The following is a 13,938-nucleotide window of genomic DNA, read 5'->3' as shown; positions in this document are numbered from 1 at the left end:
ATGAACCATGAATTAAACTTTCAAAACATCTATTTTCCTCAAACAAAATGTTTTGGGGCAAGGTTCAGGATGACATTTTTTATAACCTTTGTTTTCTACTCTTAGTGTACAAAAAAGAAGTATTTCAGAGGAAGTATATTATTTTTAATGATTTTATAGTATGTGAAATTCTTTCTGATTGAATGCTTGCCCACATCCATGGAATGTATTTAGCTATTCAATGGAGTTAACAGTGCTGTTAATAACATCATTTTCTTATAAGCGGTCATCTAGGATGGGGTTATAGTTGCTTTCATAGATCTTGCTCACCTTATTAAACAGCCCAGTTTTTTGTTATTTTGGTGGTGCTTTCTAGAACTGTTCTGCAAGGATAGAGTCGACATTTCTTCCACATTTTGAGTCTGTGCTTGGTCACTCTGTGAAAAACAATATATGCAAATGACATCTGAGGTTGCAGAACTATTTTCAGTCTACACAATCTTCATAATAAATTTTATTATTCAGAGTTTCAGATTCATTGATATTGAAAAAAGAAACATCTGAAATGATAATAATATATTAAAACAGTATTTCTGATGGAAGATTCAACTGCTTAGTCTTGTACTTCAGTTGTTTTTATGAAAATATATATATTACCAAATTTGATGTTTACCAACCTTAAATATCGGGCCAAGACCATGCAGAGTTATCAAGATCTGTCTTACTCGAAATAGCTTCTTGCCTAGCATTATAAAATACAATCTGCCATCTAAATTAACTTCTTTTCAATACCCTAATATCATTTCAGCTAGGCCTGATTTTACAGCTTTACCTGCTAGGTTCATCTCCAAACTCTAATTTTCCCACCATTCCCCCAGGAGAGCCACACTGAACTTGACTTAACTAACTCTGATAGTCTTTCATCAACTGGGGCTATAGAAGGTTTTAAACAGGTTTTATTCTCCTGTTGAAGCTGAGCTTCTCTCCTCTAAATCTTCATCAGACTCAGTGTCTTCTAAATCCTTACCCTGAACTCTGCCTTCTTCTCTTACTTTCAAGACAGAACTGTATTATATGATGTCACATCGTTCATGATGATGTGCAGGTACTTCCTTTTTTACCTTAAAAAAGCCAGTGTGTCCTATCTTTCCTCCAGTCACACAAAGAGAGTCATTACTCTGTAATTTTTTAAAGTGATATAGCTCAGTGGATAAAAGAATGATGTCTGTATGTATGTATTCATCTCTTGACACTGCTCCTTCCAGATAGTGATATTAAGTGAGTCATTTGCCCTCCGTATACCTCCATTTATTGATCTATAAAATGAAGATCAATATAATAGTATCCACCTTATTAGATGACTAGGATATTAAGGTGTACTAATATGTGCAAATCACTCAGAACAGTGCCTAGAACAGAACAAGAACCACAGAAGAGTCCTGGCCTGGTGGCTCCATTGGTTGAAGTGTTTCATATACCAAAGTGTTGTGGGTTCAATTCCTGGTCAGGGCACATACCTAGGTTGTGGGTTTGGTCCCTGGGCAGGGCACACAGGGGAAGCAACTGATCAGTGTTTTTCTCTCACATTGATGTCTCCCTCTCTCTCTTTCTAACCCCATTCCTCTCTCTCTAAAACCAATAAATTATATCCTTGGGTGAGGATTAAAAAAAAAGAACTATATAAAAGTTAGGTCTTATTACTAATTGGCCTGCCCACTGTCATTCCATCACTCTCTTGAATTTTTCATTTGACCTTTTTTCCACTGGACCCCTCTTCTTTGTGTTCAGAAACTTCAAAAAAGAAAACAAAATGAAGAACTCCCCCATCCTTTTCCTTGGTGATGCTGCAAACCCAGTAATTTCAAGACCTGCTTTCTCTCCAAGCGATCAATAGCCGTTATCTGCATCCTCCTCCATCTCCTCCTCTCTAACCTGTTCTGGAAAGCATTCTTCCTTTCACCTCAACCACTCTACAAAACTGTTCTCTGAAGTATAAACCACTTGTCAGCAAACTCAGCTGATTTTCCTCCGTCCTTTTATCACATGGAGCAATTGACACAGTTGATCATAAACTCTTGAATCTTTCTCCTTGCTCTGCTCTTGGGAGATAGTATCTATGTTCCCACTTTCTGACGGCTCCTTCTTTGTTCCCTTCGTGGACACGTTTCCTCCTCTACCTCCTCCACAGTCACCCAGTCGCAGGCTATCTTGATTAATCTTAGGGCTGGTAATTCTCAAATACACATTTCCAGCTCTGCTTCTCCTCTGAGATCCAGTTTTATAACTTCAGCTGCTTGCTTGTCAGTTCCCCTAGGATATCACATTGTCACCTCGAACTCATCATTTATTTTGCCTCAGACTAGTTCTGCTCTGGTTTTCCTGCTCTGTCATTGATACCACAATTCTCAGTCCCCAACCTCCAAACTCAATTCATCTATTATGCTTTTTCTTCTTTTTCCTCATTAACTCACCAAGTTCAGTGGATTCTCCTTTTGTTAAATCTGTCATGTTGTATTCTCTCCCTGTTCTTCATTAGCATTCTACTTTACTTAAACCAATTTATGTATTTCCCTCCAGGCACATCTTGGCAATTTCTTACTGTTCAGCCTACTCATGCATGCATCCTGCTCATATAAAACACCTTCCAGCCTTTTCTCCTTCCTTATGCAAACCGTTCGTTCTCGTACTTTATGATCTAGTCGTATTGTCTCTCCTCTTCTGTACCAGCGTTCAAAGTGGTATTTTTCTCCTTTCAGTTTCCGAAGTCCTTGCCTGTGCCATGGCATCTCGGTGCCAAACCTTGTTATAGGTCATCTCATATTTATGTGTCTTAGCGTCTGCCTAGGATGTGATATGCTGATATGGGGTTGTTCACACAGGTATGGCAATAAATATGTGTTAAATCCTGAAGTGACCCAAGTTGTTCAGTAAGAGCACAAGATGCTTGGATATTTAGAATCATTTTTATTTTAAGCCAAGACTAAATCTGAGTCAGTTTATGAATCTATCAGGAGAGTGAGTACAATTTCAGTCCATTGAGAATCTCTCTCTTTTGAAGTCTGCATCCAGTTTCCAGTGAGCTAATGGAGTGCCTGGCATGGGAGCACAGGTGGTGTGGGAATGTGAAGGCAGGAGGATCTGATCTTTCTCTCTTTTTTTTTTTTTTGCATTCTTTTCTTTTTTTTGAAACTTTTTTTTATTGATTATGCCATTACATTTGTTCTATTTTCCCCCTCCGTTCCCCTCCACCCTGCATACCCCTCCCCCACCATTCCCCCCTTTAGTTCATGAACACGTATCTCAAGTTCTTTAGATTCTATATTTCCCCTACTATTCTTACCCTCCCCCTATCTATTTTCAATCTACTGTCTATGCTACTTATTTTCTGTACCTTCTCCCCCCTTCTCCTCCTCCCACTCCCCTGTTGCTAATCCTCCATGTGATCTTTATTTCTATGGTTCACTCCTGATCTAGCTGTCCTCTTAGTTTGCTTTTGTTTTAGGAGTGTTGTTGATAACTGTGAGTTTGCTGTCCTTTCACTGTTCAACTTTTTAATCTTCTTTTTCCTAGGTAAGTCCCTTTAACATTTCATATAATAAGGGCTTGGTGATGATGAACTCCTTGAATTTGGTCTTATCTGAGAAGCACTTTATCTGTCCTTCCATTCTAAATGAAAACTTTGCTGGATAGAGCAATCTTGGATGTAGGTCTTTCGTTTTCATGACTTGGAATACCTCTTTCCAGCCCCTTCTTGCCTGGAAGGTCTCTTTTGAGAAATCAGCTGACAGTCCGATGGGAACTCCTTTGTAGGTGACTGTCCCCTTATCTCTTGCTGCTTCTAGGATTTTCTCCATTTTAATCTTGGCTAATGTAATGATGATGTGCCTTGGTGTGTTCCTTCTTGGGTCCAACTTCTTTGGGACTCTCTGAGCTTCCTGTTTTTCCTGGAAGTCTATTTCTTCTGCCAGAATGGGGAAGTTCTCTTTTATTAATTGTTCAGATAAGGTTTCCACTCATGGCTGTTCCTCTTCCCCTTCTGGTACCCCTATAATTCGAATGTTGGAATGTTTGAAGATGTCCTGAAGGTTCTTAAGCCTCTCCTCATTTTTTTTGAATTCTTGTTTCTTCATTCTTTTCTGTTTGCTCATTTTTTCCTTCCTTCTGGTCCAGTCCTTTGATTTGAGTCCCAGTCTCCTTTCTGTTACTATTGGTTTCCTGTGCATTACCATTCATTTCAATTAGTTTAGCTTCCATATGTTTCTCTAATTTGTGACTAAAATCAACCAGTTCTGTGAGGATCCTGATCATCAGTGTTTTGAACTGTGCATCTGAAAGTTTGGCTATTTCTTCATCGCTTAGATTTATCGGCTCTGGGGCTCCGAGTTGTTCTTGAGCCATTTTTGGTCTGTTTGCGCTGTTAAGTATGAGGAGCGGAACCTTTGTTATTTACCAGGGCGGGGCCTCTCAGGTCGCAGCCAACCTGGTCGCTGGTTTGTGACGCTGTATGTGGGGGCGGGGTCAGAGAGGGAGCAATGGCGGTCCTCTCTGCTCACCCAGTCTGTCCCACCGCTTGCCCTGGCCTGTTTATCCGATTGAAATTGTGCAAGCCTGCTGCCCCGCGCCGTCGGTCTCAATGCTTGCCTCTTCACTGGTTTATCTGCAGGCAAATGCGCAACCTACCGCAGACAGCCAGCCCGCACCTGTGATCCGTGCCTTTAGCTGCTGGCGCACCACCAGGTCAGGGATCTTTTTGGTCAACCCACTCTACTGCTGGCTTCGCCCCTCTTACCAGTTTAGCTGAGCATTTCGGTTTTTTTTTTCGGACTCCGTATTGTCGATTTTCTGTGTGGTTTGGTTGTGTTTATTGTTGTTAAAAATAGTCGTTCTTAGATTTGGTTGTGCGCAGACGCAAGGTGTTTCCACCTATGCCTCCATCTTGGCGGAAGTCTCTGATCTTTTTCTGCTATATGTAGACTCTTGGTATCCGCTGGGGGTCCTCAGTTTTGTCTGGTATATGACCATTAATCATGCAATAAATTGCTGCATCCTTCGTTTTTCACCTGCACAGCTTTCGTTGACTCTAGGTTAGCTACTTCTGCGCCCCTGTAGCATACATGCGAAAGCATTGTTAACTTGTATACTGATAAAGTTAAACTTAAAGGTAAACTTACCTGCTTTAAAGTTAAAGCAGGTAAACTTTGTAAGGCTGTTCTCTGAACCCTTAGTTTGGATGCCCTAGGTATCCTTCTCTTCTCTTCTGTTCCTACTCCCTCTGCTATAGGGAACTTCACAGAAGTTCATTTGTGAATTTGTCTACTTGCTAAAATTTGTTTGTGTCCCCCAAGTCAATACTCACTGCGCTTTTATGGTCACTTGTGCACATGTGAAGAGCAGTGAAAACTGTGATTGGCCTGTGCACATATTCCTAGATGAGGTTGAACAAGGCGATGCTGTCTGTGCTTTCTTGTTTCAGTTTTCATGCTGTAAACAGTTGTCCTTTCCACGGTCTGTTTAATACTATGTGTTTTGAATTTTTGGGCTTCTGGTTGGTGCTCTGCTGTTTAAAATGGTGATAAAGCATAGCGCTAAAATGCTGTCTTGTGTTTTCTAAGTGCAAGAAGGCTGTGATGTAACTTACCAAGAAAATATGGAACTCTTGTAAGCTTCCTTCAGGCACGAGTTAGAGTGCTGTTGGCTGTGACTTCACTATTAATGGATCGATCATATATATTAACAAAAGGTTTCTATAAAAAGAAATGTACATAAAACAAGGTTATGTTTGATGAATTGATAAAAATGTGATCAGACTTGTGGGAACACAGTCCTTGTATATCCCCTTGGAGCAATGGTTCAGTATTTTAACTTTGTGTTTGCAATGACTTTATAGAGCATAAGGACTGCAGATAATGAGAATCCATTGTTGCTTTGTTTGGGCTTCCTGAAAAGAGTAGTCACATATTAGCAGTTAATTTGTGAGGTGGTTCCAGGAATTACCAGCTAGGGGAGTGAGAAACTGAGGAGAAGATAACTAATAAAGGGTGTGTCATCAAGCAAGTAACTAGTATGAGTATGTGAACTTGAGTTTTCAGGGGCATTCTGAGAGACAGTGTAGAGCACACAGCTCAGCATTAGCTGATTTGAGGGGGGGAGCAGGGGAATCCTGACAGTCATCAGTTGAAAGCTGTTCCTAGGGGAGGGCTGTATGGATCACCAGAAAGAACCCTCAGACAAAGAAGACTAGGGACAAGCATTTGAGGTTTGGAGGCTGGTACTACAGTGTCAATGCCTGAGCTGATATGGGAAGATAGGAATTTATATTATATATATTAATAAATCTTACATTCAGAATCTAAATTTGAAGTAAGCATCTTACAAATCAAAACTTGGCTAACAAAACTGAAGAGAATTTTCTGTGTTTTTAATATATTATGTGTCGGGGTGCATACAACTGCTAGAACAATAAAAAGTGCACAGGACATATGTCTGAGTAGGTGGGATTACTACTTTAAAATTGTGTCTCATCCACAGTCAGTTTGCCAACTTTCCCTCCATTTTGCAATGGATTTAACTTCAAAGCTCATAAAAGCATTATGCACAACACATTTGTTGATGTCTAGGTCAAGGCCTACTGGAGTCCGTCTTCTATTTTTAAGAGTTCAGTTCGTTTAGAAAGAATCCCTTTCATGGCATCGCTAATACATTGCCATGGGCATCTCAACTACTTTCTTGGCCCTCAGGTGAGAAACCGAACCTGCATATAATGTATATAAGTAGAAAGTTTATTGATTTCCTTAACTTTTATCCTTTTATTCACCCTCTGCCTCATTTCTTTTATCTTCTACTCTCACAATCTTTGAGGTACCCCTGTCTTTTTAAGTAAACCACAAATTCCAATTCTTTTGGATTGCTTTCCTATTTTAACTTAAATACTCACTTTTGTACACTTTTCCTCTTTTTTTAAAATCCCAATTACATTTTTTTTGATTGAGCACTCCTACAACCCATGTAGACAGGAAGTTGTCTTTTTCTTTGTCTCCCCTGAGTCTGTGCCAATGTGCACCAGCAACAAACAATAAAACATGTGGCCAGCCCATGAATAGAACTGGAAGGACTGAGAGAACTAAGCCTTCACAACCTAGGTGACTTTTCTGATCTGTTGGCAGGAGAAAGGCTGGGATTTTATATTCAGAAAGGCTCTATTTACAGGAAAAGGTAGAGAGGTTTTATAGGAAAGAATAGAATCCATGTAGACAGAGAGATGGCTCTGAAGCCCTGGGAGAAAATACACAATCATTCTAAGAACATCTTCTCTTTCAGTTTTCAAAAACTATAGTATCAGGAGGCCTAGGTGGTGACTATCATTTTACTTCACTTCTTTCTCTATAGCTTTCATTTCAGAGCATGAAACTGTCATTCATTTTTTGTAGACAGACCTCTAATCTCCCTGAACAGCATCCAACCCTGATCATTCCTCCCACGCCCAACTGCAGCCTCCCAGGATACTATCACCATTGCTAGAGGTCAGGGCAAGACTTGGAAAGAGGAACATGTACTTTCCTATGTGGGACCATCATATGTCCTGGATGACATATACTTTTTGAAAGTATACCATATGTGTTTTCCTATATTTTAAATTTTACTTTAAAAATAGTTTTTTGAAAAAAATTTCTATAGGTCTACTAATGTAACAAATAATTGCAGTCAACAAATACATATTTTTATAATTTTATGCCTTCAATTATTTTTAGTGGCTCCTTCTCATTTAGATATATCTTGATTTGATCAGTAAGTATACCTACACTTACTCTATTGATAGTAAAATGCAATTAAAAGTTCATCTGCACAGTCTACTTTTAACAAGACAACAGTTGCTAAATTAATTTTCTTGAAATAATGAATTGTTCTATACCTGTAATTGGAAAAGTAATTTAAACTCTTTTAGCTTCTTTGCCTGTAACATAGCAATAGGAAATAGGGTCTCTGTCATGGGAGTATAACCAGGACCAAGTGACATGTGCCAGTAGAACTTCCATGTTCCCATTTCAGTACTCAGTTTTACATCTTTTTTCAGCATGCTAGCTGTTACTTGTAGAATTTTGATGCTGGAGTGAAGAAACAATCCATCAACCTGACTAGTAGGACATTATTTTCACCTAAAATGTCTTTCATTCCTTTGAAGCTTTCAATTCATTCACATATATATTCCCTTTAATTCTGATTACTCATTCTGCTCTGTTCTCCATAGTTAAGTGTAGTAATGCACTTTTTGTTTGCATATTTTCTTTCAAAAGTTGTTATTTTGTGTGCATATAATTTAATTTATATAAATGCTATGTGTCACATCCTTCACTCTTTCTGTGTTTTTTTCCTCCTCATCTGTAATAGTAGGTTATTAAGGTTTGGTCCCAAAACTCTTGATCTAGGATCTAAACTGGGCTGATTGCGTCAAAATTATGTAGGAGCTTTAGAAAAATATCAGTTGCTGAGATTCACTTAAAACTTTAAACTCAGAATTTGCACTGAACTGGGTGATCTTAAAGTTTATACCTCATCAAAAATTCTATGCTTCCTCTATGAGAGCAAATTTGCACTTTAGCCTCTTAAATTCTTTAATGATTCAGCATAAGAAATGAACTTTAATATGAAAAATAACTTCATAAAGAAAAACTGTTTATGTTGACATATTTCTAAGTACTTGATTGTCATTGCTTTTCCTCTCACAAAGCCCGTAATAAGTAAAAGGAAATACAAGTGTTAAATAGTATACATATTCATTTATGCTACAGGATTTTTTAAATAGAATGAGATGTAGAATGTTAGGTTGAGTTCTTAATTGATATCGGCCCCATGTGCTTGTAACATTTACAATTGGGCTGTGTTTGTACATTCAGTATTTATGGACACATTGAATCAGAAGGTACATATTTTTCCAGTGTACTACTGCAATTATTAAAAGGCATTTTTTGGGAAAAAAGAAAAACCACAGCTGCCAACATGTACTTTCTTATGATTTAAATTTTTAAAAATTGAAGTGAGTTTTTCATAAAAATATGTTAAAATATAACAACCCTTTATGTTAGAATTCTATTTTTGCTAAGAAAATGAGAGCATTTTACCTGAACTGTATTTTTATCTTTATGATATGTTAACAGAATTTTACTGATAAGTTTCTTTAATCTCTTTTCCAAGCAGCTGCTTTTGAGATTGTAGATTAACGAAAAAGAAAATATAACTTGTCTGTGATTTTAAAAAGGAGAATGAGCAAAATGAAGATTCACTCTGATTCCATCCATTATTTATCTTTTCTCTGCAAAGGATTGGGCTCCTTATAATAAGCCAGGAGTGAGACATCTGTTAGAATAGTGAAGGAACCTATCTAGCAAAATGGATTAGGAGTGAGAAACACACAGTTTAGTAATAGGAGAGAAAAACAATGGTAACAAACAGTCAAGTCTTTGGGGAGTTGGGCCCTATTGTGTTTTGTTTTCACAGACTTCGGAACCTCTGAGCAGGTTTCTGGTAGTTTGGTGCTGTGTAATTGAGATAGGAGGCAGAAGAAAGGGAAGGACCTTTGATACCCAGGATAGTTAAGAGGGACTCTTCTCTCCATAAACTTGCTTTAGCTGGCTTCCTACATTATGAGCATCCTTTCTTTAAATCTTTTGGATATTGTACCCTATAAATGTTGATTTTTCTCATTCACATTCTTTTCCTCCATTTCTTTCCCCTACTTATTTATTTTTAAATTTAATCCATTTATAAAGTTTATATTTTACATCATGGAGGATATTGGCCAGAAAAATTTGTTTGGCATTTTCTGTAAGATGGGTATAGTAGTGCTTAGTTGTCTTTAACTTCTTTTGAAACAATTTTGTTAGATAATATTGTGTCAGCTGTCATATCAGAGTACATTAAAAATGCTTATCAAAATTGGTGAATTTATGTGTAAGCCATTTAATATTGAAGATGGAAAAAATATACAACATTTCCGGCAACTATGCCTTATTGCTTCAAGAAATGTAAAAATGCAACTGAAATGAAAGAAAAAGGTTTGTGGAGTGTATGGAGAAGGTGCTGTGATTGATTGAATGTGGCAAAAGTGGTTTGTGATGTTCTGTGCTGGAGATTTTTTGCTGGAAGTTGCTTCAGTTGGATAGAATGGTTGAAATCAATAGTGATCAAATCGAGGCATTAATTGAGAACAATCAACATTATACCAAATGGGAGATAGCTAACATACTTAAACTATGCAAATCAATAAAGTTATTGATGAAAATAAAAAATGTATCTTTTATTTTATGGAAAAGCCATACAGACTTTGGCCAACTTTAAGGGGTATTATCATTGCATAGTTACTGAGAGAACTGATTCTGCAACACTACAGAAATCTAATAAATGAATTAAAATATTCATATTATAAGCATGTTTCCAATATTGGTTACATTTTTTAGTCACTCCTCTGAAAAGACTTTTTTCCTGAAGTTTCTTCTGATATTTTAACAGACATCAATAAAACAAATTTAAAGTAGATTATGACTTAACTGGAAAATCTGAAGTAAGCCTAAATTTCACCTACTGATTCAAAGGCTGAGGGGACTTGAAATAAAATGTGTTATTATAATGTAATCCATAAATATTTAGATCTATATATGTGGAGAATATTTAACAAATATATTTGAAGAATGAAGCAACATCCCTTTGAGAGAAGCAATTTCTAACTGTTCCTAGTTTTAAAATGAGAAAATGAACACTATGTTAAGTGATTTGGTTCAAGGTTACAAAAACATTTTCTACCATATTCTGCTATGTATAATGTGTACTTTTTTGTCCAAATTTTTGAGGGAAAAATAAGAATGGGTGTTATACATGGGCAGTATCTAAAATACTTTGTATCTCTCTTTTGTTTTATAATTATTTGTTACATTAAATTTCTTATACCATAATATGTTAAAAAATAAACGCTCAGATTTATTTACAATACAAAAAGGGTATCTAAATGTAGATAAGTAAACATTGAATTAAAAAATTAAAATGGAAAATTTTTTTCCTGAAAGTTTGGGCCCAAAACGTGGGTGTGTATTATACATGGGAACACATTATACACAGCGAAATACGGTGATAGCTTAATTCCTACCAATAACAAAGAGCATAGACTTTGCAACTTTTTTATTCTATCATTAAGTTTACAAACCTTGGAGTCAGGATGTTGACATAGATGATCATTTATTCATTTCACAAAGATTTATTGAGTATCCCTTACTTATAAAGCACTGCATCTGTGCTGAACATGCACTGGAAAGGAACAACGTCATAACCTGAGGAGCCTTAGTTAAGTACTCCTTCTGTATTGGGGGGAAAACAGAAATTAAACACACAGCAAAAATTCATTACTTAATGCTAATTGTGACAACTGCCTTGTGGGAGATGATCAAGTAGTTATGAGTGCATGATCTAATGCACTCATCAGACAGAAGTCCTGATCTAGTCTGAGGAGTCAGGAAAGGTTTAGAGAACCAACAAGAAGCAAAGGTTGAGGGCAGGCTTAGTATTTCAGGGAACAGCACTGGGGAAGGTTTTCAGGCAGCAAAGATAAGGAACAGACCAAGCCTGTGACAGTGGAAGGAGGCCGGTGTATTGGGGAAGCAAGAGAAATCAGGAAGTTTCTTGCCAGACATCTGTATCCCTGGGTGTGAGTTATTGTCACCTGTGGGAACAAAGCAGGGAGTAATTTGAGGATGAGTGATGTCACTGAAATTTTGTAAGGAAGATGTTAATATTTAGAAAAGTAGAAAACATGCCACTTACTTCACAAACAGTATTTTATTTTAGGTTGAAAAATCATAAAGTAGGTTATATCCTCTTCCTTTGACGTATGAAGAAACTATGGCTTAGAAAGTGTAAGTAATTTATACAAGATTGCACAAAACTGATATAAAAGCTGATACTACACTAATTTTCCTTAAGACCCTTCATCTCCTCGCCCCAACAGCCCTCCTCCAAATCTAGCCATGAAATAGCATCACCACTTTTGTCAACGTCACCACTCTGAACTACAGGCTTTTTTTTTAAATATTAAATTTTATTTAGTTACTTTTCAAGTACATTTTTTTAAATCTATTTCTCCCATCCCACCCCACCCCCCCGCCCCGGTCTCCCCCCTCCCCCCCATCCCCCCCCCCCCCCCCAGTCCTCATCCCTGTGTCCTTCATACTTGTTCCTCAAAATCCCTCCCCCTTTTTCCCCTTAAGTTCCCTTCCCTCTCCCCTCTGGTCGCTGCCCACTTGTTCTCTATTTCAGTGTCTTTGTTTTTATTCTGTTTGCTTGTTTGTTTTATTCTTTAGCTTCCTGTCAAAGGTGAGATCATATGGTATTTGTCCTTCAATGCCTGGCCTATTTCACTCAGCATAATGCTTTCCAGTTCCATCCATGTTGTTGCAAAAGGTAGTAGCTCCTTCTTTCTCTCTGCTGCATAGAATTCCATTGTGTATATGTACCACAGTTTTTTGATCCATTCATTTACTGACGGGCACCTAGGTTGCTTCCAACTCTTGGCTATTGTAAATTGTGCTGCTATGAACATTGTGGTGCATAGGTTCTTTGAACTAGAGGCTTTTACCTGCTCAGACAGCAGTGCCAGATACCTCAGGACGAACTCACCGCTGAGGCCTGCAGGTGACATTTACAGACCAAGAACCTGAAGACTAAAGATACAAAATGACACATGAGGGCGTGTGAGGTGTTGGCAGAGCTCTACTTCCTCATGAACCACACAGTGCTTTTCACATTCATCCCAGGCTTCTACCTTCTTTTGCCAGCAACAGTTCCAAAGGCCAGAGAACCCCTATTCATCTAAACTTCTGACAAAACTTACTGAATCAGCCACATTTACAGAAAAAATTCATCTTGAATTTCGGAGGCAAAACCTCCATTTATTAATAATCTCTGCTGGTGTTCTGTCTACATAATTAAAAATCTTTCTGTGTGAATAAACCAAGGTATTTATTTTCTATCATCACAGAGATAAACTGCCTTGCTCTTGATTCTGAAACTTTCTGATACCTTTTGGAGTTAATGGGAATTGGATAACTGTTACAGTGTTATGGAACAGAAAGCATTTGAGGTGGATGGAATAGGAAAGAAAGCTTTATGAACTCAGAATTGCTTTTTAACATTTAGAGAGTTTTTTCAGAAAACCAGAACATGGGCACTGTTTGCCTGTGCCAAATTGTTTTCAAATTGGATGAATTTGTATAATAGGTTCATAAAGAATATTCTGTTCAAAATGGCTAAATGCAAATTAGTTGGACTTTAAATATGAAAAAATGAATGCCAGTGAGCAGGTATTTTAAGTCGAGCAGTTCTGAGAAATGCAGTATCAATCATATTTATTTAAGTTCTCCACGAGAGGGGAAAAAGAATATTTCAACCCTGTAGGTGCTTTGGTGGGCTGGCATTTGAAACCAGTCATGTTTCAGGTTATGTAATTGCCAGACATCGTTCTTAGAATGCACTTTATTTGATCACAAACAGTTGACTTAAAGTTCTTCCAGGAAACTGAGAATAATCCATTTCTTTTATATCTGCCCTTAAATTCATTTGTTGTCCTCTAGCTGAAATTTTTCACTGTCACACTTTTTAGTGAGGAGACATATACTAGGAGAAAGATGATTTTTAAAGCTCTTGTGAAATAACATGTTTGCCCCTTGGAATTTATAGACCACGCTTGTGTTTAACGGCTGTAGAGAAAAGAAGTTGCCATCCATTTGCCTCTTGTGCTGATGGAGGCACTAAGGACAAATGAAATCCTTGTATTTCAAAGCACTCATGGTCCTGGGCCCCTGCCCCTTCCCCAGTACATGGTATCCTAGATCAGTGTACTTCGAAGTGGAGCCTGAGACAGGCGTCTAGACTTTTCTGATATGTTGAGGGTGTGCTCTTCAGAGAGACATGCTACAGAGG

At 37.7% G+C, this 13,938-nt stretch overlaps 1 protein-coding gene across 2 annotated transcripts in view; it reads left to right on the top strand.

Annotated features, from left to right (window-relative positions):
* MLIP (muscular LMNA interacting protein) overlaps nt 1-13,938 on the top strand; it is a 260,956-nt gene that overhangs the window by 225,501 nt on the left and 21,517 nt on the right. The gene's annotated exons all lie outside the window — the stretch shown is intronic.

This window comes from Artibeus jamaicensis, unplaced genomic scaffold (genome assembly GCF_021234435.1).
Source record: "Artibeus jamaicensis isolate MK-2021 breed Jamaican fruit bat unplaced genomic scaffold, CSHL_Jam_final contig_484, whole genome shotgun sequence".
In the NCBI taxonomy this organism is placed as follows: domain Eukaryota; kingdom Metazoa; phylum Chordata; class Mammalia; order Chiroptera; family Phyllostomidae; genus Artibeus; species Artibeus jamaicensis.
This window is presented reverse-complemented; position numbering and strand designations above follow the sequence as displayed.